The following is a 26,232-nucleotide window of genomic DNA, read 5'->3' as shown; positions in this document are numbered from 1 at the left end:
CGCGGGATGGCGTCCAGCGACTCAGACTCCGACGGCGCGGCACCGGGCGGCGTCTGGCCTTCGAGCCTGACACAAGGGCAGACGGAAGATCTCTTCCGGTTCGGGCTGTTCGTGCCGCCGGCGGCGAAGGTGCCGCGGCCGTGGACGATCTCCGCCGACGGCTACCCCACGCAGGGCCCGCCGGCGACGAACGCCGAGCTGAGCGCGCACCTCGGTGGGCGGTTCAACCGTAAGAACCGCCGCCGATTTTGGAAGGGCAAGCGGTTCAACGATGTTATCGGCGCCTTCAACCGCGCCGCCCGTGGGCTCCCCGTCGGCGACATCACAGGCGAAGCCGGGCCCTCTTGAGGCATAGACCGATGTTTTCAGCAGTCAGTCTAGAGGGCATTATAAATTCAAAAAAATTCAGAAAAATACAAAACCTTGGAAACCTAGCATTGTTTGTGCAAGAGACCATGTGTGCCAAAATTGAGGTGATTTGGAGGTGGTCGAAAAAATGCCCGCATTCCGGAGGGACCATTTGGTCTTAAGCCAGTTTTTGAAAAAAGGTGAATTTTTCCACCGCCTCCAAATCACCCAAATTTTCTTGTACATGGTGACACACGTGTGCCAAACATGTCTATGAAAGAAATTTTTGAAAAACATTATTCTACAATGCCCCCTTGAGGCATAGACCGATGTTTTCAGCAGTCAGTCTAGAGGGCATTATAAATTCAAAAAAATTCAGAAAAATACAAAACCTTGGAAACCTAGCATTGTTTGTGCAAGAGATCATGTGTGCCAAAATTGAGGTGATTTGGAGGTGGTCGAAAAAATGCCCGCATTCCGGAGGGACCATTTGGTCACTAAAGCCAGTTTTTGAAAAAAGGTGAATTTTTCCACCGCCTCCAAATCACCCAAAATTTCTTGTACATGGTGACACACATGTGACAAACATGTCTATGAAAGAAATTTTTGAAAAACATTATTCTACAATGCCCTCTTGAGGCATAGACCGATGTTTTCAGCAGTCAGTCTAGAGGGCATTATAAATTCAAAAAAATTCAGAAAAATACAAAACCTTGGAAACCTAGCATTGTTTGTGCAAGAGATCATGTGTGCCAAAATTGAGGTGATTTGGAGGTGGTCGAAAAAATGCCCGCATTCCGGAGGGACCATTTGGTCACTTAAGCCAGTTTTTGAAAAAAGGTGAATTTTTCCACCGCCTCCAAATCACCCAAATTTTCTTGTACATGGTGACACACATGTGCCAAACATGTCTATGAAAGAAATTTTTGAAAAACATTATTTTACAATGCCCCCTTGAGGCATAGACCGATGTTTTCAGCAGTCACGCATTATAAATTCAAAAAAATTCAAAAAAATACAAAACCTTGGAAACCTAGCATTGTTTGTGCAAGAGATCATGTGTGCAACATGTCTATGAAAGATATTTTTAAAAACAATTATTTTACAATGTCCCCTTGAGGTATAGACCGACATTTTGAGCATTAAATCAGGGTGTGTACAACTCTAGCTTGTTTTTGCCAAAATGCAGCATGATGGACAGGCTGCAATGGAAATAATGGTGACAAATGAAAAAAATGAAATAGACAAAAAAACCCGCCTACTTGCCCGCTTTCACAATTCAACGGCCTGCGTACGACTAGTAACCCAATCATTTATTGGGCCAGGATGCAGAGGCCCGCCAGATTGTGAAAACAGGTAGCAAGTAGGCCCCACAGGGCAGGGACGGAGACGGTTAGGCAATGTGCTGCCCGCTTTAGAAAGGAACTTGAGAGGGAAAGCTCAGCCCGCTATATAAACCGGTGCTAGCTCCCCTCGCTCGGCGAGGTGGGACTAAACTCCCTGCACCCCTGGGATGTGCCCGGCGTGAAGCTCGCTTGGGCCTAATTCGGGTGGGCCGTCCCACGCCAGCCTCACCCGCTGGGTCGCTGGATGGACCGTTGGGCCATCTCGTTGTCTGCGCCTGAGGCCTGCATGCATGGGAAGGGCGGCGACGTGGGTTTGCATGTGCGGGTGGCGGACGTGCATGCATGCGAGCGAGGCGATTAAAACCTTGTTTTCACACTTTTCGATTCAACGTGGCAATTAAAACCTTGGTTTCACACTTTTTTGATCCACCCGCATGTATTCAACGTGGCAATTAAAGCCTTGGTTTCACACTTTTTTGATCCACCCGCATCTATTCAACGTGGCAATTAAAGTGGCACATGGATCGTTCGACGCGGCTAGTTTGAACGTAAGCGCGGTCGGTTCCCTTCCCTTCCCCTTTCCCTATTTAAACCACCAGCCATCACCTTTTGCACACATCCATTTGCGCCGCCCTTCTCTTCTTCCCCAAACCCAGAGCACTCTCTGAGCGAGCCGCGAGGATGTAGTACAACGGCCCCACCTACCGGCTCCCACCGACCGTGCCGGAGAGACAGTATCCGGCCGGCGTCGTCGTGGAGAGCACGCTTCGCGTGTGGGCATTCTTACGCTGGAGGGGTGCAAGGGGCTTTGCCCAGTGGTTCCTCCGTGCGGGCTTCGCCCACCTCCCGGCGGGCTCGCCGGTGATGTTCCGACTGGATGAAGTGCGTCCAAACTCCTGGTCTCCGCCGATAGGGCTCACCGTCACCTTCACCAACAGATTTGATGCGTACTACCTCCTCGGCAAGGTGTTTTGGTGTGGATGCGAATTCATCGCATTCACAACCCACAACATCTTCACAAACCTCGACTGCGTCTTCCCCACCCGCGACGGTATGCACACCCTCCCCTACTACATCGGCGAGGACGGGATGGAGAGGAGCACTGGAGAGGAGGGGCAGTGAAGATGGTGGTGAAGGCCCGGTCTCGTCAGCTTGTCTTGCCCTAGCGTGTTAGGGCAAGTTTTTTATCTTTTAAATATTTCTATTAAATCATGTTGTTGGTTCTACCGTGAACTTTATCTATCCGAACTATGTTATGATTTCTACCCGTCTATTTGATATGTTGTTGGTTATCTATGTTTTGCATGCTATTTCTATCTTCTTCCCTTGATATTTCTATCTTATTTGACGTCAAAACCAGCAAGTTTTGGGGTTAGCTCAGATTTCACGCGGCCCACAGGGGTGTGCTTGCGCGCTTGATGGAAAAAATTGGTGTCATTCAACTTAGCCGTTCGGGTAGCAGGGGATGTTCCATCTAGGAAGACGGATTTTTTCGGCATGCTTGAAATGGACCCAAATTTTTTTTGAAACCCTTGTACCAACATGACAAGCATCCATGCCAACTGGAAATTGTTTTGCGATGTTGTATGGTTTTGTAGGCTATAATGATTACACGTGTAGATGAAAGGCACGAAAAAACAGTTTCAACAAAGACAACATCAATGATTTTTTACAAGTTTTATAGATGGAAACTTCTTTAGATGAAATGCCATCTCACAAACAACTCAGAAACAACTGTATGATTGATCATAAAACACATGCATTGTTGTTCAAAGAACTGTCTCATGAATAAATTGTACCATAATTGCGAACATAGTGTGAAACAGAAAAAAAAATGTTTGTTTGCAACAAAATAATCCTGGTTTGAAGCTTAAACTGGTTGAAAAACAATTGAGCCTACTCCATATGGTCTTCTGCACTGCCAAAATCCAGTGACCTCTTGCGTTGCGACGTTGGAGATTGCGTCGGGCTTGGCGACGACCCATGTGCTTCAATCTTTTTCTCTTTAACATCAATGTAACCATACAACTGAAGTTGTTCTTGTTCTTTCTCCGCCAACTCTCTAGCAAGACCCTCCATTTCTTGGATTCTCACTTCCTGTAGAAAACCATAGGAATTGTATTAGGAAGAACTTAAAAATGACGTAGCCATAAACTAGATGCATGTAACACGTAAAATTTGAACCTCTGGATCAATGTCATCCTCGGGAAAACAACCCGTAGTTCTATTGTACACAATGTACAGGTGACATGTCTTGCTGCCATTCAGATCAAAAAGCATTTTTTCTACATCATCTGGTCCTGCAATCAAGAACATTCCTTCTGGCAGCTTCCACGCAGACCCGGGTAAGAAGTAGTACAGTTCTGCTCCCAGTTTGCAACCAAAAGTATCTCTCATTTCACTCATAATGAGATCGTAGGTCACTTTGGCGGGTTCAAAAATTTTGACTTCTGCCGGGTGTTCATCAAAGTATGCTCTCGGGACATGTGACATCTCATCATCCCTACCAACAAAAAATTCCATGACCAGCACCTAGTATCTCACATCAGAGTTAATACATTAAATGAGTAAAGGGGCAAACATAATTTTTTATGTGCATAGCAACATTGCGGTGTTGTTACCTGCTTTTGTGGAATGTATCCTTCATGTGGAGTGACTGGGGATTGTGCCATCTCAAACCTTCTCACCTTGTTATGTGGAATGTATCCTTCATGTGGTGTGACTGGGGACTCTGCCATCACACGTTTCTTATCCTGCGTATGAAACGTCGACAGTGGGTTTACACACAAATTTTAAAAGGTCATACCATATCTTGGGTATGTCATCGTTGGGAGGTACTTACAAGGGGAGAATTGAAGATATGTTGTTGGGGTGGAGTGATGTGGCATTCAACGGGTGACTCTATCGCACTTTCTCGAGTGGATGGCGACTATGCCGTCTCATGATGCTTAGCCTACATACAATCGCCGACATAAGGTTGCCACAAATTGAAGATGTTTGTATCATAGAATACGTAGGTCCTTAATATATACAATCGGTGCGAGATACTTACAGGGGGAGAAAAATTGAAGACATGTTGTCGGGGTGGCCGTGAGATCGCACGGGCTTCTAACATATGTCCTTCCAAACGGACCTTCTCCAGCATGGCCTTATAATCCATGTCCGACCGCTCCTGTAGCAGCTTGCTGTCCATATCCGAACGTGCCTGCAACACATAGGCATCCATCCTGAATCGCTCTGTCTGTATAATACTGTCCACAAGCTTCCGGCCCTTCTGCAACGTTTGATGCATTTCCTTGTAGCCAAGGAAAAACTTTTTTTTCCATGTCCTCACAGTCCCGCTTATACTTTTCTTCAATCTCAAGACGCATCTTCGCCATCTTACGGGAAAACTCCTCACGCTCCTCCTTTATCATCCTGTCCACGTATGAACGTTCTTTTTTGAGTTTCTTATCTACCTCAGCGCGATCCTTTTGCACCTTCAAGTCGATCTCCCGGCGCGCTTCATGCAAAGACTTGTCGTACTCCGCATGGTTGTTATGCGCCTCTGAGACCATGGTCCCTACAACAACACATATACCCATTGTATGAAAACTGTATCCACAACCTCATCCAACTAATTCCTAACAATACCACCGAGAAAATATATTCATAACCAGTTCGTACGAACAACTACTACAAACTATCAATCAAAAAGCTCTTGCATGACATCCTGTACTCCAATTACACCAGAACTACTCAACTATGGCAAAGGCTGTATTTTCTAATCTCTTCGGAAATGACTTCTTGGTCGAATGAATGGAAAAATTAATCAGCACTGCAATCGAAGATGGGAGGAGCTGTGGAGGAGACCTTTTTAATCCGGCGTCGGCGTGGTCGCTTCAGAAGCGATGGCGCGATCCCGACGATGGCTATGTGAGGAGAAACAAGGTAGATGGGGGTGGTTAGGATAGGGTTGATATGCGGTAGAATGGGAAGGTATATATCCGTGATTGTAGGGTTAATTAGTTATTTGGAAGTAATGCGCTTTGATGCAAGTTTTTTCTAAGGAGCATGATCTTTTGGGGGCTTCCAAAACATGTGCACTGACCGTGGGTCCAACCACATATCACACAAGCCCGAGCCATCGCCGTGCCCGTGCCAACCTGCGGCCCACCATTGCCTCCCTTTCCCTTGCCCCACCAAATTGTCATTCTTCTCCGGCGACGAAGCCTGACATCGCCGGTGGACGGTGAGAGACGAGAGATGTCCATGTCCAGTTCGGCCTCTCCGTCATCATGGCCGCGGTATGGTTCACTACCGATGACCAGATGCCCCGACTGCCCACGCATCGCGCCACTGAAGCGTTTGACAACCATATCGGAGAAGAATGGAAACCATGGGCGGGAATTTGTGAAATGCGAGAGCAAACCAGAAGCGGGGAAGGTTAAATCTATGTTCTGTTGTGTCTTTTTGCTATGAATTCTGACCCCAGATTTATTTATATTTCCTCGGAATTGGTATTTAGGGTTTCCCTTCCCTTTTTCAAAACCTGAAAACATGCAAGCATTTTGAGTGGCTGGATGAATACGTTGAGAGGCTTCAAACGGATGGCTTAATTGATTTGAGGCACGGGGCAACCCTAGAGGTAGATCTGCCATCGGCGGTGGATAATAAGGGCTATGCCAATGTTCCTCCGATGGTGGCGGATGCGGAACTCAAGGTGGAATTGAAGAAGATCAACAAGAACTTAAGGCAGTTGATCGATCTGAAGAAGCACGCAAATCTGATGGCCGCGGGATTTTATTTTTCAATAATTGTTGTGGGATTTGTTTACTTGTTGATCATCAGTCGTTAGTAGTTGTTAACAAATTATTTTAGTCAGCTTCTGTATAAGCAATGTCATGTGTGCTTAATGCCTTGTATGACCAGACCAAGGAAAAGCTCATTTGAAATCTATTGGAAAGGACAAATAAAAGGAAGAGCAATAAATTCCTTCCACGAATTTCAAGAAATAATTGTCAACCCATTTATTACGTGATATGTTTGGCGCAATTAGTGGCTAACTGGTTTTTTTTGAGGAATAGTGGCTACTTGGTTTGATACATGCCAAACGTTACGTTCAGATTAGTTGCATTATTTCGTTCATTTTTTACCCAAAAAATCTATACAAAGTGTTAATTGGACAATGTGAACAATGTGGCATGTACCCTGAACCCTAACCACCCCCCACACACACAAAACCGTAAAAACATTCAAAATTTTGCCCCACATGGAAACCATTATGCATGAATTCTCTATGGGGTCATGGGATGCCATGATGAAAGTTTGGGATCATTAGTACATGTACACGCAAGTACGATCTCTGACACACGCATTTCCGGTCCCTGTACATGTACATGTAAACCAACCCAATATCGATCCGGTTCAGTGGATGGATGCATGCTCTATGTGGCACGAAGTATGTCGGTCGAGCCAGTCGATGGACCAGATCGATGCTACCAGAGGGATTCCATTGTAGACCAACGCTCGACCTATGTCCGGTGTGTGTGATAGGTCCACTGTAAGACAAACATAGTTCCGTCAACCCTAAAATCGTAAACACTGATAACCCTGACCCCCCCCCACTAAACCATAAAAACATTCAAAATTTTGCCCCACATGGAAACCATTATGCATGCATTCTCTATGGGGTCATGGGATGCCATGAGGAAAGTTTGGGATTATACACGCAAGTACGATCTCTGACACGCGCATTTCCGGCCTAGCATGTCAACACCCCGAAAGCACTAGCTGGGTTCCTCACCTGTATGAAACCAACCCAACATCGATCCGGTCCAGTGGATGGACGCATGCTCTATGTCGGACGAAGTTTGTCGGCCGAGCCAGTCAACGGACCGGATCGATGCTACCGGAGGGAATCCATTGTAGACCAACGCTCCACCAATGTCCGGTGTGTGTGCTACGTCCACTGTAAGACAAACATAGTTCCGTCGACCCTAAAACCCTTAAACCCTAAACCCTGATAACCCTAACCCCCCCACTAAACCGTAACAACATTCAAAATTTTGCCCCACATGGAAACCATTATGCATGCATTCTCTATGTGGTCATGGGATGCCATTAAGAAAGTTTGGGATCATTAGTACATGTACACGCAAGTACGATCTCTGACACGCGCATTTCCGGGCTTGCATGTCAACACTAAACCCTAAACCCTGATAACCCTACCCCCCCCCCACTAAACCCTAAACCCTGAACCCTGATAACCCTAACCCCCCCACTAAACCCTGAACCCCTAAACCCCTAAACCCTAATAACCCTAAACCCCTAAACGAGTTGACAAGATTTTCTTATTTTTTTATATCATTTATCCAAATCTCACATAACTCACGCGGCCCACCCCTCCCTAAATTCCGCGATTACAGCTCCGCATTCTAACCACCCGGGCCGTCCGCACCTCGCACGACCGCTGCAAGATCAGATCGGAGACGCCGGTCGCCCACAGAATACAGGAGTCGGCGGCCACCACTCGCCGCCCACCGCCAACGTGATCTGAGGGGTCGGACGTCAGTGTTCTTCTCGCCGCCTCCTCCTCGCGTGAACGCGCCGTTTTTCCTTTGCGCCGTCGACCGCGCTATACCGGCACTTATAGTTTGCGACACACTAACCGCCGCCATCTACTCGGCGGCACCGTCTCCGAGAGAAGGTATTACCTGATCGTAACTCTTTATAATCGTTGTCGGCCGCTCCTTTAGTAGTTGAACCCTCATAGGTTTTGCACCCAAATAGGTTCTCTGCTTAAACCCATAAGTGGATCATATGTTAAATGACCCAGTTAATTTTGTTAAAATTAATTCGCTGCTAATTTTGTTATACATTTTCCAATTTTCTTCAGATTAATTGAGCCGGATTTTATCATTGCATATGAGCCAGCAATGTCAGTTTCAGATACGAACCTTCATAATGGAGAAAAGACCATCTCCGAAATTACCGATGCGGTAAGTAATTGACTGTTTGTGTACAATCGTTTCGTACACATAATTCATGTGTCTCAGTATAATTTAATGGCATGTAACAGGAACTCGGCGAAAAGCATGGTCATATGAAGTTAGTATGCTCACAGACAAGGTTCGGAAAAACCATGAAATTGTTGTCACCAGACCACAAAAAGTACATCATATCAGAAACCAGTCTTGGCGGTCTAACCCAGATGCATGAAGTGACTCTACGGTGCATAATGTTGGTTAGACTAGCCAAGAGCATAGATATGGACACCCAATCCATTACCATCGGAAAAACGCCAATTCCTATTAACAAAAGAGGACGTGCAGTGTATATTTGGCATTCCGATAGAAGGGGAGGATATAGAGCCACATCTGGAAATGCAAACCGACACAGAATTGTTTACCGCCTATGCAAACAATGGGCAAATTTTGATTTCTGACCTTGAAACGGCGATCCGAGCTTCCAAAGCCCCAGACGGCGATTTCCTGAGACGGTTCATTCTGTACGCAATTGGTACTGTTCTAGCACCAACAGCACAACATTATGTGGACTCGAAATTTCTCAACCTTGTTACAGATCTTCAAAACCTTCGGAAATTTAACTGGGGATGTTTCACACTTAATCACTTCTTCAAGTCCGTTCACAAGTTTAGAAATCGATATCACGTAAATCTACAAGGAAATCTAATTCTGCTCCAGGTTAGTGCTAGATCACTACTTAATGTCCTTTAATTATTGTTCTGTTGCATATCTGTATGGTGATGAACTAATTTATTGTGTAGTATTGGTACTGGGAGCACGTGCGTAGTGGCCGATTGATGTATGCTTCTAGACCCCTACCATTGATCGCACGATGGGACGAAATGACGGCTACTTTAAGAAGCGATGCTTACGACAAAGGAGGTCTTCATAACGGGCTGGTACCTATCTACAATTGAACTTTCTATATTCGATTTTTTATTTGGTACTAATGGTTCATTATATTTTATAAAAAAAGGCTGTCATGGAAATTTGTGCTCCTCAACGACCGTCTAAGAATTCTAATAATTTTCCAAGAAAAAATGATGAACATGTGCATCAACATGATTCGTATCGAGCACCATCACAAGGACAGCAATTTAGTAGCCAGCAAGTATGAACTCCAAAGACTATTTGTTTTTGCAATATCACAAATAGGTTTCATGGAACCTCATTCATTTAGCTATTGTTATCAACGGGGTTTTATTTGGTTTACACAGATTGACATGGTAGTTGAAGCCATGAATGCACGCTTAGCTGATCATGAAAAGAAGGTAGGCAGGAAGTTAATGGAAATTGAGCACAGATTTGATGTCAAATACCAGACGCTAGGTGAAGACTTGATCGACATGAAGACTAAAACTGGCACTAATCCTAGGTTGTCGAAGGCCGAGGACGAAATTAAAGACTTAAGGAGGGAACTACATGTATGTCATACTGTGCATTTTGTATTTTGTATGAATATGTTCCTTCATGTTCATTATTGTTTGCATTGTTACAGGAATTAAAATACGAATTTAGAAGCAACCGACAATCAGTGTCACAGAAAGGAGGCGTGCAGGTGATCTTTATGGCCCAACACGTTAATATCTAAAAGTAACAAACTAATGATGAACTACCTTTGTTCTTTGTAGGATCAAGTCAATGTGTGCAATTCATCACTGACAGGAACTCCTAGGGCTAGCCAATTCACGGCAGGGACTTCGACTACACCAAGTGCAAGACATGTGACGGAAAACAATGAGAATCCAGAATTAACTCGGATGAAGCCTGTCTTTGGTAATGATTACAAGTTCACGGATGAGGATATAGAGACAGCCGTTTACATCCGCGGAACATACGACCCTGTTGAAATAGCTAGAATCGGAGACATTACCCTCACAGCAGAAAAACTGAAGCGAAATTTGGACGAGAAATACATTTATGGTGATGTAAGCCCATTATACTCTAGTCTACATCATTACTGCAACAACTTTCTTATTATTGTATGATTGAAAATTTGGCAGGTTATTATGGCATATGCTCGCATTAGCCAAATTGAGAATGATACTACCTCAATCATATCCCCTGAAGAAATCGAAAAGCTGTTACAAATGAAGGGGGTGGTTCCTGTTGGACGTGCAGCCTCATGGTTAGCTCGTGTAGCAGAAAAATTTGTAGGGCGCCGGAAGGTACATGTTTTCCTCACTTTCATAGTTTATGTACACACTGTACACGACAAATTTCAGTTCTTAACCCAACCCAAATTTTACTGCAGGTGCATGTCCCACTGAATGTACACCAAAACCATTGGATGCTAATGATGTTTAATTTTGACAAAAAAGAAATTCAAACTCTGAACTCCATGAATTATCATTGCGACAAGACCAAGGAAGATTCTCTTGTAAGTGTTCTCTTGCTGCCTCTTTTGATCCGCATGGCACATGAGCTCCCAAAGTACCGTAACCCTATGTATAACTCGTCGTACCCTAGGTGGACTTGATTCAGTTCTGCATCGACGAAGCTGTCAAGAATGGGTTGATATCACCAGCTAAGAACATCAATTTTGCCGAATGGACCAAAAAACGCTATGAGAACATACCACAACAGACCGATGGGTAGGCATGGCCTCATAAATTATTATTTGCCTACACGAATAAGATTACTGATCTTTAACTAAACATCGCAGGACTTCCTGTGCGGTTTGGACACTGCTGTACATGTTGTCATGGAACGGGGATGAAATGACCGATATTTTCAACCAGGTAATTGAATGCCTAATTAACATTTGTACTTTGTTTAGCTTGAAAGCTATGCTGACATAAGTGTCGGTTATCAAATATAGGCAAGGATAGATATTTTCAGGTGGAAAATATGTACAGCCTTACTGCATTCAAATTGCAACGCGCTTCGTCTCGAATCATATAAGTTCCCCATAACAGTTAGTGCTACATCAAGAATATATCATTTATTTCGTAAGTCTCATGATTAGAACTAACGCAGCACTCTCTCTTATACAGAAGGAGGTGTACGACGCCCAGCAAGCAGTTCTACCTGATGGTTCAGAAGACGACGTACAATTAGTCAACAATCCTGATGGTTCCAACGAACCCGACACATCCAACTCCCAGAAGGATACCGGTGCACCCAACTCCCCCAAAAGTGGTGCACCCAACTCCCCAAAAAGGAAGAGAGCACGTGGACGCCCGAGAAAGCTAGTCAATCCCGAGGAAGCAGCAGAAACAAAGAGTCTTAAAGAACTGAAACTTAAATTTGACAGCAAGACCATAACCAACCAAGTGTCTTCGTTTCCATCACGGTCACGCAGAGAGCATAAACCAGCACCAGCTTTATTGAGCCCATTCAAACACAAATAGGTAGCATCAATTGATCATCAATTGATAAATGCTCATGCTCATGCTCTACTTTTAGCATCATTTCATACACGTTTAGTTCTTATCAGAAAGTGGAAATAGGTACTTTTGGCAATCATGAGCATCCTCTACTTATAGCAATATCTAATGCATCATCAGTACAAAGCTTGATTTAGCAATAGGTGGAATCGGCAATCATTTGCATGCTTTAACTTTGTGAAGCTATAATCATGCTAAGTTATACACTAAACATAATCATGCCAAGCTATAACTACCATAGTCATAAACCAGGCTTTTCTTAAGCACAAGTGCTTATTTGTACAGGGTAGACGCATAACTAGGCGTCTCTCCTGTAGAAATAGGCACCGGTGCTTCAGAAAAACCCTATTTATTTTTCTAAGCACCACCCTAAGCATCTAGCATTGTACAAGGCTTAACATGCATCACCAAAATAGTATTAACAACTTGGAACACTAAACCAGAGTAGCAGCGAACTCTTAAGATAAACGGCATAGGTTCAGACACACCATAGGACATCAGTTTTAGAGTCGAACAACAAAGAAACATAGATAACATAAGAGGACACGGCGGTCCTGGGGCAGCAGCAGCTCTCTAGCAGCACATCACTTCTCTCCCTTCTTCAATGGAGGTTGTAGGGCTCATTGACTTTGACAATCTCGAGGAAGCGTGCGTAGGCCGCATGTTTAGCCAGAGTACTGGCCTTATGGTTCTTACCATGTCCATTGCCAGTGCAGAAGGCATGCTGGATCATGCCATCTATGCCGCCACGGATCACCTTGCAACAGAAAGGGCACCCAATCTTGCCAAAGAAACGGTAGTTGATCTTGCCAGCAATCAGATGCCTCAGGGTGTAGCGGCTCTTGCTGTGCCTGCTGTCCATGCCGTAGTCCACGTCCTCGTCATCCTCCTGTGAATTAGTGAATTAGTACACATAGAAGAACTCAGCTAATCTATTATGGTACATTGCCTTAATTACAATGTTTTGAAAGTACATATGTGTAACATGGCAACTATCTATTTGCTAGAAATAAGGCGTATGTGCACATACATAATTGAGCCAAAGAAATTGACATGCATAAATATGGATGATGGAATAGTTGCATTTATAGATTAGTGCACAAGTAGTACATAATTAACACATGAAAGACTTGACACACCCACCCGGCCGTCCCCATTCCACGTGGGGACGTGGCGGTCGTGCACGCGGTCGTGCACCTCCTGCGGTTTGCCATCAATTGCTATCGGTCTCACAAGTGGGTCCCCTTGTCATCCACACAACCGCGCCACCACATGTACCACATTTTTCTTTCTCCCCATCTCGACCACTCCACATCTTTCTTTCTCCCCTTCTCGACCAGCGCCGCCGCCGCCGCCATCTCCAGACGACCCCTCTCTTCGCTGCCGGTGCGCGGCCGCCGCCAACTCCGGCAAGTACGTGAGATCTCCCCTCTTCTTCCCTTCCCCAACCGCGTCTCCCTACGGAGGCGGATCTGAGCCGATTGGTTTGGACTGAAACTTAGTTTTTGGATTGGATCTTGATTTGGTTTCTATGGTTTGAACCTTTGGATTCAATCCAAAAGTTGAAAACGGTTTGGACTGGGTTGGATGACGAGCATGTATAGTTTGGTTTGGTCTAGATTCTAAATGAAAATATCTGGATTGGTTTGGTTTTGATGTGTGCCGTGGATTGGACTGGTTTTAGTTTGGATGCCGAACTATTCCCAGGTTTAGATGAGACGGGCATTGCCATTGTCATTGGCATTGCTTTATTACGTAGATGATAGTAAATAGATTGATTAGCCATTGCCAGTATAGGTTATCACTATGATTTATTATATGTATGATCTTTGTATTGTACTATGTACAATTCAACTTAGAGTTCAACATGTTCTGTGTAGAATGGAGGAAGCACCATGTGGACGCTGCAACTCACGGTGCCGGACCAGCCTTTCTACTGCCACGCTGTTCGGCATCTACTTCCAGCCTTCTTTTGTTGTTGCAGCGGTAACAATTTATATGAACCTTCTGACAGTACATTCTTTTTTTTGCTATTTCCACTAATGTATTGTGTCTGTTATTTGTTTTTATCTTACACAGATCGTACCATGCAATGTGAGGTTGGCATTCAATGAGCTCATCGGAGACACCGTGACCTTCGACGCTCTTGGGGGCCCATACACTATGCAGGTCGAGAAGGGGCGAAAGATAACCCAGATAGGAGGAGATGATTGGGATCGTTTCATCGCCCGCGTGCGTCTTAGTGGGGGTGAATTGATCAGCTTCTCCTTCAGAAGAGATAGGCCCAGGATTTCTGTTATCTATCTAAATTTGATTCCGGATAGTGAGGATGAAGTTCATGAGGAGGAAGATGGTGCTGATTCAGATGATGACGATTCATATGATGATGAGAACCCACTTGTTGAATACCTGTATGCCCAAGGACTTAGACTAGGCGACGAGGAAATCGGCAACCTCTGGGACATGCTTCCGCTACCTGAAGACTACCTAGGGAAGCCATTCGTGACCCACCTCACAAGGACGAATGTTAAACGGCATATCATGGTATGTTACTTAGTGTGGTAATTACATGATATGCATGCTTAGTTAGTGTAGTAGTTCATATGATATGCATGTTGTAGTACTGTGATGAGAGGCCTAGTTTAGAATTCATTTAGTGAAGAATTTTATGGCATGCATGTAGTGTAGTAATTTGATGCTTGGCGTATAGTGTAGTGATGTGATGATATATATGCTCAGTGTCTTGAAGTGTATGCTTTGTTGATAATTGCACGTGACATGATCATATATCATGTCAACTGTTTTCAGAAATTACCTAAGAGGTTACTTGATAGCTGTGGCATCGACCCGGACGAAGAAGGCATGGCTGCTGGACTACGCCTTACCAGAACGGGCTCCATCAGCAGCTGTGCCTATGCAGTGGACACGGACGGTCGGACTGTCTTGAGAAGGGCAGGGTGGAAGAAGTTCCTTCGTGGCAAGAATCTTCGGGTAGGACAGGCCATCCTACTCACTGTTGCGAACACTAGTCGCCATGACTTGAGGATGATGATCACCATCCACCTCATTTGGAACTTGTTATGTTAGCTCTTGTTTGCGAGTACTTGTTGTGTATTACCGTACCTATATCTACTCATATCTAGGTACTATTGCTTCTGATGGATTGCAACTATTATTAACTGGTAACTAATGCTCTACTAGCTATGATTATTCCACTGTGTGATGTTTTATAGGCTGTAGTGTGACATGGTAACTGTTATATATGGTAGAGGCTGGTCTCTAAGACCTTGTACAATGCAAGGTGCTTAGGGATGTGCTTAGAAAAATAAAGCGGTTTTTTCTGAAGCACCAGTGCCTATTTCTACAGGAGAGACGCCTAGTTAAGCGTCTACCTTGTACAAATAAGCACCGGTGTACCAGTGCCTATTTCTACAGGTGCTTATTTGTACAGGGTAGACGCTTAACTAGGCGTCTCTCCTGTAGAAATAGGCACCGGTGCTTCAAAAAAACCCTGTTTATTTTTCTAAGCACCACCGTACGCATCAAGCATTGTACAAGGCTTATCATGCATCACCAAAATAGTATTAACAACTTGGAACACTAAACCAGAGTAGCAGCAAACTCTTAAGATAAACGGCAGATCAACCACCGCACAGCATAAGTTTAGACACACCATAGGACATAAGTTCAGACACACCTAACAACAAAGAAACATAGATATCATAAAAGGACACTGCGCTAGCAACTTGAAGGCAGACTTTGATCTCTCTTCATGCCGCGTAGTGGCAGTGGTAGTAGGGGTCAGCCTCCTGTGCTTCTGAAATTTCCACACCTGATTTGATGTTGTCTATTATCTTCCAAGCCTTGTAGGTGGCGTACGCATCCTTCGCTGCGTACTCGATGAGGTAGTCTGGCAGCGGGCTGATCCCCCACAGTTTATGGTCTTCGGTCCTGTTGATCTTCTTCTTCATGTTTTGGTAAAATGGGTGGATGACGCTGGCTGCAACATCAGCCAAGGAATCGTACTGCTTCTTTCTGCAGGCATATGGAACTCTATAGTTTTTCTGAATGTCGATGTACTTTTCGGGGTTGATCTCCAAACCAGACATCTTCAGCATCTCTTTGTCATTATGAATGCTGAAACCGGCAAAGGTGAACAACTTCTTCTCCTGGAGGAAGCTCTTGAGGCGCTTGGGCCTTCAAGGGGAGAGACATATTGAAGATTAGTAGTAATTTTGAAGATTTAGGAGTTGTTTGGTTTGTGACTAAGTTTGCCAAAGATTGCCACACCTAAGGTTAGGCAAGTTTGACCAACTTAGGTGTGTGTTTCGTTCAAGCCACACCTTAGGCAAGCCACACTTGGGTCCCACATGGCATACACACAAAAAGTGTGGCAAGATTCCCTTAGGCTTGCCAACTTGTGGCCCTCATTTTGATGAACTAACCTTAGGCAAACTTGGCAAAAAATTGTGGCAAAGTGTGACAATGCTAGTGCTAGAACCAAACAATACGAGTGATGAATGCATGAAGTACATGATGTTATTTCTCTTTTTGGATCATACAGTTGAAAATAACACTACAGCAAACTACTTCACTACATCAACTTCAGAAACAACTTTTAATACATCTAGTCCAGTGCATCCACACCGGTAGACACAACACTAATGCATCAATATCAGAAACTACACTAGTATATCAGAAACTAAACTAGTAGACACAACACTAATACATCTAGTCCAGTGCATCAACTTCAGAAAATAACACTAATGCATCCACAGCGGTAGACACAACACTAATGCATCAAGATCAGAAACTACACTAGTATATCAAGTTTGGTGATTAATCTGGTGCAAGATTTTAAGATACTAATCCAGTGCATCAGGGTAAAAATCTATGCCAGTGCATGTACTTGAGAAACCACACTAGTGCGTCCACTTCACAATCTACACTAGTACATGTAGTTGAGAAACTAGGGTATATGAGTAGGATGGCTCACCATTTTGTGGCCGCAGCGATGTGGTAGACCAGGCAGAGTTCATCCACACATAACTGCAGAACTGCTGCGTACTGCGGAGGTTCGTCATCCCTGGTATACTCCACATCAACGCCGATGAATCTAGGATACATGCCGACGGCTTTCATGAAGAGTCTCGTGAGCATTTCGTCGGCAGTGTCTGGATTGCTGGTGCAGACGACCTCCAGCGTCTCTTTGCCGTGGAGTTCCACCTTGTCAAGTTTGGTGGTGTAGTCGCGCTTCTCACCGGGGACCTGAACGTCGTCTTCCTTGATGCTCTGGTCGGACGTCTCGCCACAGTGACGCTTGGTAGACGGCTCCTCCGCCATTGCCCTTCTCCAGCGACGGCGGTTTTGAGACAGAGACGGTGGTTGCAGTTTGTGGAATAGATGGATGTGGTTCGCATAATGAGGGATGAATGGAGGAGAAGGTGCCTTTTTGAGTTCTGGGGGAGGCGGTTCGTCGCGTGAGGGAGGCGCTCGTCGTTATCGTGATCGTGGGGGTCGTGGGGCTCGTGTTGTTGGTGTTCCATTCTGTAACCACCCACGGGCCTGCATCGTGGCCCATATCACTGAGTTTGTAGTCGTATGCAGGCCGTGGTGTGTGAGAAAACTCATGTTAGGTAGGTGGGCTTTTCTCCTCCTTCACCCGGCGGCCGTGATGTAAACATGAGAAGCAAGTTTGCTAAGGTTGTAAACGGACCCAATATTTTTCTACATCTTTGTATCAACATGAAAAGCAATCATGACTAGTATTATTAAGAAATTGTGAATTTTTTTAAAATTCACGCTTTCTTAAGAAAAACATAAACATATTTTGAATTCAGGAACAATTTTTTAAACGATGAACTATTCTTGAAATCAAGAAAAATTTCCAAATTCAGAAATATATTTTTGAAATTGTGAACATTTTTAAAATTTCCTAATATCTTTTACGAATTCATGAACATTTTTGAAAAATTCATACATTTTTCAAAATATTTTGAACATTTACTAAAAATTCATGAACATTTTTTTAACATGTGAACACTTTCTGAAATCACGAACATTTTTTGAATCTGTGAGATTTATCATGTCCTGAACATTTTTTCAAGCCATGAAGAACTTTGGAATGCGAACATTTTTTCGCAATTTGCAACTTTGTAGAAATCCTGAATTACTTTCAAAAGGAAAAATAGAAAACATAAAAAATAAAAAGGAAAAACGAAAGGGGCTTCCCGCCCCTCACATGGGCTGGCCTTAAGGGCGCACGAGGGAGGGCGGGTGCACGCTTCCTTGGTTTCGGGCGTGTTGGTCGTCATATAGGATCGTATGCCCGGCCGTATACGTATTTGTTTGTATACGGCAGCCTTTCGTGCACGCGTGAAGCCGCCCGCGCGTGGGGCAGCACGTGTCACAGGTAGCTGCCAAAACTGTCCCATCATATAAATGTGGACGGCAACCACCTCCGGCCGCATCGCCCACCATTTCCCCCCGCCGCATCGTCTCCCTCTCTCCACTCCCCACTCCCCAAAACCCTCTCCTCTCCAACCTCCTCGTCTCCCTCACCGCATCCTCTCCATCGCCATGGCGGACGCAGGAGGCGAGCGCCCCGATTGGGGCGCAGATCTGGTGGAGCAGGCGCGGCAGGTCGCTGCGGGCACCTTTGTGAGGGGGCGTGCCGGCGTCCAGCGCGGTGCTCCCTCCGCTGGAGATCTGGAGAAGGCGGGGCCGGGCCGCAGCAGCGCGGTCCAGCCAGATGCGCCCGCTCTGGCGATCTCCGGCGAGGCGCAGATGGTGGAGGCGGGCTCTGGCGAGGCGCAGAAGGTGGGGGCGGGCTGTGGCGAGGCGCACGAGGTGGAGAAGGTGGAGGCCGGCTCCGGCGAGGAGGAGGCGGAGCAGAAGGTATCTGCTTATCACTTTTAGTTGGTAGTTTTTAGATTGTAGTGTTTGTGGCCAGAACTTTGTTTGGTTAGATTTGTTGGAGGTAGGGTTTTCTCTGCATTATGGGTTTTCTCTGCATTATGGATTTTTTTGTGCTGGATTGGGGCTTCTGAAGGAGAGGGGAAGCGTGGTCGAGGGAAAGGGGCAGTCTATGCTTATTTAGTTTGGGTTAGTTGTGGAATTTTGTTGTTGCTTCAGAGACATTGACAGCATTGAACATCCTCTGCAATGCCGTTGCTTCAGAGATAAAAGCATCTTGGGGGTTTTTCAGATGCTTATTAGATTAGTAGTCGAATTTTTGCTTGTTAGATTTTAATTAGTATGAGGTTGAATACCTTATTTAAGGGGGAATTTAAGGTCAGATAGATGTCATATGATTATTAGATCTGTAGTTCAATGCTGCTGACATTTATGATTATTTGATTTGATCTGTGGTTCAATGATACTGGATGGAAACATATTTGATTTGGAATGCATTAATTTTGATGTGCCAATGAATTGATTTAGATGATACAAGATTCATCTATAGTATAATTTGTTGTTGTTTTGGTAAGTAATGAAATTTTAGATGTTTGTTGGAGATGTATGCATTTATAGTTGAAGTTGTACCTAATTAACTACTGCATTATGTTAATATGTGTAGGAGCTTTGCTGCATTATCCCAAAAACAGTAATCTGTGCATATTGAAATTTGTAGTTGGCTTCTGTAATTAGTATATACTATATGTAAAGTGTGAAGCAAACATTCCAAGGCAGGATCCTAGCAACAAAATATACTATATGTTTCCATTAAGTAGTGTGGGGGGAATTCCCTCAAAAGAAAAGTGTTGGGTAAATTCAGGGAATGTCAAGAATCCAGCTTGCATTTTCATTAGCATTTATGAAGGAAATCATTTGTCTTTTGATTGATTGCTTAGATTCTTTATTTATAAGGAAAGCATTTGGTCACTTGCAACATACCAATGTGGTTCACATTCACAATTTTGTTTGTAATGACATTCTGTTAACTGCAATTCAATTCATTGTAATTGATGTGCTTGTTTGACAATATAGCAGGAGGAGGAGGATCTTGTGGGCAACAAGAGGAAGTGGGACAAGACTGGGTTCTACCCATATGACTCTGATGAAGATGAGCCGTACGAGGTAAGGCCTAGTTGAAATGTTATTTGTGCATTGAGTTAGTATTACGTGTTTATAGTTTTTTGAATGCATAATGTATTAATGTCAGTCATTAATGTGTGTAGTATGAATCTGGAGATGATGTGGACGAGGGGAACGTCGAGTCCTTTGAAGAGAAGGAGGTGCAGAAGATCAGGGCCCAAGGATCTGCCATGTACTACAACTGGAGGAAGGACAAGTACAGGTGCCCCTACTGCAGCAAGCCCAAGCCCAGGTCTGGGTTGCAGGAGCATCTGATGGAGCATTGTCGGGCTACATCCATCAGCAGTCATGACTACAAGATCAGTGCTCAGCATTCTGCCCTCCACAAGGTCCTGAAAAACCCTAACCTCTAGTCGTACATCATGCTGATCATCAGAAGCTGGAAGCCGTACTCATCATCACTATATTTGATGATGTTTTAATTTTGGAAACTGTGATGAACTTCTATTAACGTAATGTAATGTAATGTATTGTGTGTGTGAACTGGATCTGTGGTGAACTTCCTGGTACATGTGGTGGTAACTTAGAATGCTATCTATATGTGTGGCCTTAACTTTATTGGTGGTGAATGCTTCCTTCATGTTTAGTTGTTGTTTCAATGGTGCAATTATCACAAATGGCGCTTCAGTGTTGCTTCAGACATGCTAACTGTTCTATATGGTAGTGGCGCTTCAGTGTTGCGCCAGGTTGTAGTATGAAATGCTAACTGTTCTATATGGTAGTGGCTAGTCTCTAATTGGACCAACATGTTGAACTAGTATCAATGGTAGAGGCGTTTAGTTGTGCGCCACATCCAACAGTTCACATAATTAATTATCCAAAGATTAAGGTATCAAACCCTTGGTCATACAAAGCAACATTTCGTTCCTAAAAATTAAGGTACTTCCACATTCAAACTAACTAATACTACAAATTCGAAGGAACTACTTAATACATTAACAGCACATAGGGAAGTAGCCCTGGTCCAACGGCTTGAGAAAGGACGAACAAAAGCTGAAAGAAGAAGGATCAGCCAGTAGCAGCACCATCAGCCTCCCAGCCTCACAACTTCAGCCAGCCTGGTGAACTCCAGGTTTTTTCCTGCAAAACACACATGGGATGTTGGAGGCAAGAAAATAAATTTGCCAGGCATCTAATCGCACGGAATGCTACTACAAATGATGGAGAACAAAACATCCAACATGAGCAAATTCATAGGAGTTCTAGATCCATGGATACCATCAAGAAAAAATGCTCAGTTTTAATTCTGACACAAGACTTGGTGAAAACATGCATATTCATATCAGCAACATTGATATGGCATCTTTGCAAGCTTGGGTCAGTGACTTGTCTTGTGTTTCATGGCATGACAATAATTTTAACAATAAATAGACATGAAATTGACCCAAACTCATGTACAAAGTTAGGCCATATGATGCATGGATTAATTCAGAAGTAAATGACAAAATGCCAACTATGTATAGAATTTGCAGTACTGAAATATTTCAGTGTGTACCGGTGTGTACTGAAACTGCAGTACTGAAATAATTCAGTGTGCATCGGTGTGTACTGAAATTGTAGTAACGAAATATTTCAGTGTCTACCACTACAACATTGTACCGAAATATTTCAGTGCCTACCGGTGTGTACCAAAATATTTCAGTGTCCGCCACCACAACATTACAAATTTTGCCTAGGGCAGTACCGAAATATTTGAGGGCCTACCGGTGTGTACCAAAATATTTCAGTGTCCACCACTACAACATTACAAATTTTGCCTAGGGCAGTACCGAAATATTTCAGTGCCTACCGGTGTGTACCGAAATATTTCAGTGTCTACCACTAGAACGTTACTAATTAGTCCTAGGGTTCATATGATGCCTAGGGTTCACATACATCATAATCCATCCTCCAAATCCATGTACTCAAATATTCATGCAATTCATTGAGATTAAAATGCCATATAGCATTCCCTCTCTGAGCTATTACGATCAGTATCAACACGATGTAAGCACGAGCAGTAGGAAGATGAGGAGTGGGGAAGCTTACTCTAAACATAGCTACCACCGCCATTCAGACGAGGAGAGCGGCGAGGGAAGCGTGGAGAACGGCGGGGAAGCGAGGTCGCAACCACTGTCCTCCTCATCTTGTGCTTCGGAGTCTCCGATGACTCGGTTGGAGGCTGCACAATCTGCAACGGCACCTCGTGCACGGTGGGTTCCTGATCCAATGGATGCTCTACCCTGGATCTGAACGCCCACCACCTCCGCCTGGTCCACTTGCTGGACGAATTGGCCTGCTCCATCGCCCAGAGGAGGATCTCGATCTTGTGAATCGGTTGTGCGGGCGGGGGGCAAAGCTTTGCCCTCTCCTTCGTCAAATTCTTGAGAGTGGCCATTGCCGTCCAGCTCATCTGCCTTGTGTTGTCAAACCAAGAACGGATCTCCCTCAACCTGGCCAACTTGACCTGGTCGCCGCCGGCGATCTGCACGAAGTCGGTGTTCTCGCCGCCGGCCATCAGCTCGATCTGCCGATTCTTGCTTCGATGGAAGAGGGGGTGGGGGTGTGTGTGTGTGTGTGTGGGGGGGGGGGTTGCCTGAGTGGAGAGAAGTTGCAGCGGCGAGAAGGAGGAGATGACTGCGGTGGACTTGGAGGAGAGGGCGGAGATGGCCGTCGATGAGTAATTGTGGAAGGTGTAGCACCATGGCGGCGGTTTTGCATTCGACGAGAGGGGCGGCGCATGCAAATTTTCCTAGGACTAAACTGCCCCTATATTAAAACGCGTCCCCACCTTGTCACGAGTACCGGCCCCACTCGTTTTAGTACTTTCGCGTACTTTCATCGGAGTACTACCCAGTACTTCATATTTGTCTGCCATTAGATCGACATCAACGAACGGTTCTAAAAAAGCCCAACCACTCTAAAACTTGTACAATTTAATAGGAAATTACTAAGTCATCCTTGAGCTAAATGAACTCCTTGCTGAGCCATAAAAACCAAAGGAAAGATTGCCCTCTTGGCTTCTACATGTGCTTATATTGGGAGAACTAAAGCCATTTGAAAAGGGATAGATTAGCGAAAGTAAGAACAAGTATAATAAGATGATGGAACCAGGCTATTAGGAGTACTATCTTTTTGCTATCATAGTATAGAGCAATAAGAGAAGCATGTTGTAGATTGAGATCAGTTGTAGCACTAACTCCAAAAAAGCTTTGTGAGAGAGTAAGATGAGCCAAGTAGTACATATTTATAGCTAATTGGCCTCTATAGCTAACTACTACCACACATGTCGACTACAAAATTAGCTATAAATGGTATGACAATAATATATAGGCAGCTAATAGGCCTCTATTGTTATCTCTGAGGGAAAAGGATATAAAAGATGAACCTGATCCACCGTGTCAAGGTAATGATGATCCGGAGGACTCTTCACCACGTCGAAGTTTGGGAACTTAAACGGGCCGTCATCTCCAATGACATCCTCGGCCTTGATCACCACATCATCGACAGAGTCGTCATCGCTATCATCGACACTTGCATCACTTCTTTCCACTGGATCAGCAAGGCCAGCCTCCATGACGGCGCCACCAACGTTAGGGTCCTCATGACTAACCGTGGATACATGTGTGGGCGCTTCCACATTCTGCGTGGCTGTAGCAGGGCCATCTAGTTCGTTCACAGAACAGTCACCGCCTTCTATGTTTCTAGCATCTGCTGGATCATGCTGATCATTGACCTGTAATCGAACATCGCCACATCATTCCTACGCTAATGCGTGATACTATAAGTTAAGGTGCATGCATGGGATAATGTTTCTAGCTAGATATATAGATACCGCGTTGGCACCATCCAACTCCGGAGGAGCACCGACATCCTCCTCCTCCTCCTCCTCGTCCCACTCCCAGCCATACATTTCAGCGTACAGTTGTGTGTAGTGCTCCTTGTTGGCGACATTGATCTCATGGGGGAACACCTGAAACATCACATGGAAATTAAGCAGCTATATTTAAGTCGACTAAAGATAGGTGCCATTTTTTTGTAATCCTACATATCATATTAAATCAAATTGTAACAGAAAGTGCACAGCAAATTCGCCATGCATGCTGCATCCATATTACCAGTGACGTGCTGCCGTCACTCCACTTGACTTGGACGTGGCCGTCATTCAGATCAACAACGCGCCCGACCCATGGAAGATCGGCGGGGGCGCTCTTGGCATGTGGTATTTGCTGTGCTGCTGGTGTGCTCTCGATGACGCTTGATAGCACACGAACGACGACGTCTCCGTGGAGAACAGAGTGGTCAGGGTCCCTGCCCAGATCATACGCACTCACGGTATCCTCGCACTCGACCTCCAAGCCACTGGCCTCGCCGTCGGGCCGCGCCGACGCCGCCTTGAACCACGACACGTGCACCGTTTGGTCTTTGGAATTCAGGCTTCTGACAACGCCGACACGCCTCGTTGATCCACCCGCAGCACCCACGCCGCCATCCCCAGCGGCATCATCTACCATGTCACCGGGAGCGTTGTCGACAACGTACTGCCCAGGAAAGAAGTCGTGCTCCATGATGAACTCGTAGGGGCTGAGTGACGTTGATCTAGCCCCATATTGCCGCGTGCCGTCCTGCCACAGCACGTCGACGGTGGTGTTGCTGTTGGCAACGGTCATGGTGGGCAGCAGGGCCGAGTGCGCATGCAATGAACTTATGTGGTGCTGCTCATCACTAAGAAGAAAGCAGCGGTCGCCCAGCCGCCAGCTGCAATCGGGCGCAGAGCAGAGGTAAGTGAGACTGTCGGGCTGCTGGTAAGGCGGAGGAGCGGACTCCTGGACCAGCTGTTGCTTGGTGCCGTGTTGCACCGACGCGATCCAGTAAACAAAGACGCCGGCCATCTCCACGTTGGCTACCGTGCCTGTTTCGTGCTCCGCATCTCCACGTTGGCCATCGCGATCCTTTGAAGACGGTGGGGGAGCCGTCCTTGGCAGTGACGCGCTCCCCCGGGTAGAAGGGGATGTTCGTCTCGGGGATATGATAGGCCTGTTCATTTGTCGCCGATTTTAACCCCTGGGACTCCAGATGGGCGACCCTGCAGACGGCGCCGTCATCGAACAAGACGTCGACGTCCAGAGGCGCCGTCATCGAACAAGACGTCGACGTCCAGAGGCACCGCGACCACCCGGCCCAGCCATGCCCCGGACAAGACGTAGTCGCCAAGGCTGAGCGCTCTGACGCGTCGCAGGCCAGCCGGCGACACCCCCAGGATCTGATTCGTCGTCGCGCCCCCGCGGTCGTTGAGCTGGACGAGGTGGAGATCGGTGGTGACGCCGGTGACGACGCCGATCTGGCCACCGACGTCCGACGCCGACCCGACCATCTGACCGATGTGGATGGAGCTTCTGTCAACGACGGCGATGTCATCAAGCTTCTTGGTCACCAGTGTGCCGTCGAGGCGGAACAGCGTGCAGGTGCGGTCCTCCCCGTTGTACGAAACCAGCAGGCCGCGGTCGACGAGCGTGCGATTGCCACGCTTCGAGTAGAAGCGCACAAGGTCTCGCAACTCGAGTGTAGTACGCATCTTGGCGTCCATCTCGGTTATATTTTCTCCTCTCGATCGATCGATCGATGTGGTGATCTCGCTCTTCTTGATCGATCGAGGGCGTGTATGGAAATTGTATATCTATCCGTCGCTAGATATATACAAGGGCTAATTAAATTTTGTAGTACGTGTACTTACCTTTTGCGGGACGGGACTATAGTAAAATCCATGCGTTGCACGTAACAACTAATGGCCACGTGATGACACAGCCTGTTTTCTTTCTTGGAGAGGAAGGAAAGAACAGTGATCTCGTCCAGCGAGTAGCCTTCCGCCGTGGTCCTCCGGCGGCTCTTCTCCGCCGGTGACCTCTTATGGTCGGTGGTGAGATGAGTCATCGGTTCAGAGCATATAGTTTTAGGTTTTAAGCCGTACTACCTTCATCTTGATTTATTAGTCCCATCGTATTTAGGGTTATATTTTGACCATGATTTTAACTAATAAAGTTAAGTTGTACATAGAAAAAATAATAT

General features: G+C 45.5%; 1 pseudogene; it reads right to left on the bottom strand.

The window, feature by feature from the left end:
* Positions 1-25,753, bottom strand: part of LOC109757315 (probable ubiquitin-conjugating enzyme E2 23) — a 31,254-nt pseudogene extending 5,501 nt beyond the window's left edge.
* Between the last annotated feature and the right edge of the window lie 479 nt (positions 25,754-26,232).

The sequence above is a fragment of the Aegilops tauschii genome, chromosome 4, assembly GCF_002575655.3.
Source record: "Aegilops tauschii subsp. strangulata cultivar AL8/78 chromosome 4, Aet v6.0, whole genome shotgun sequence".
Lineage (NCBI taxonomy): Eukaryota > Viridiplantae > Streptophyta > Magnoliopsida > Poales > Poaceae > Aegilops > Aegilops tauschii.
This window is presented reverse-complemented; position numbering and strand designations above follow the sequence as displayed.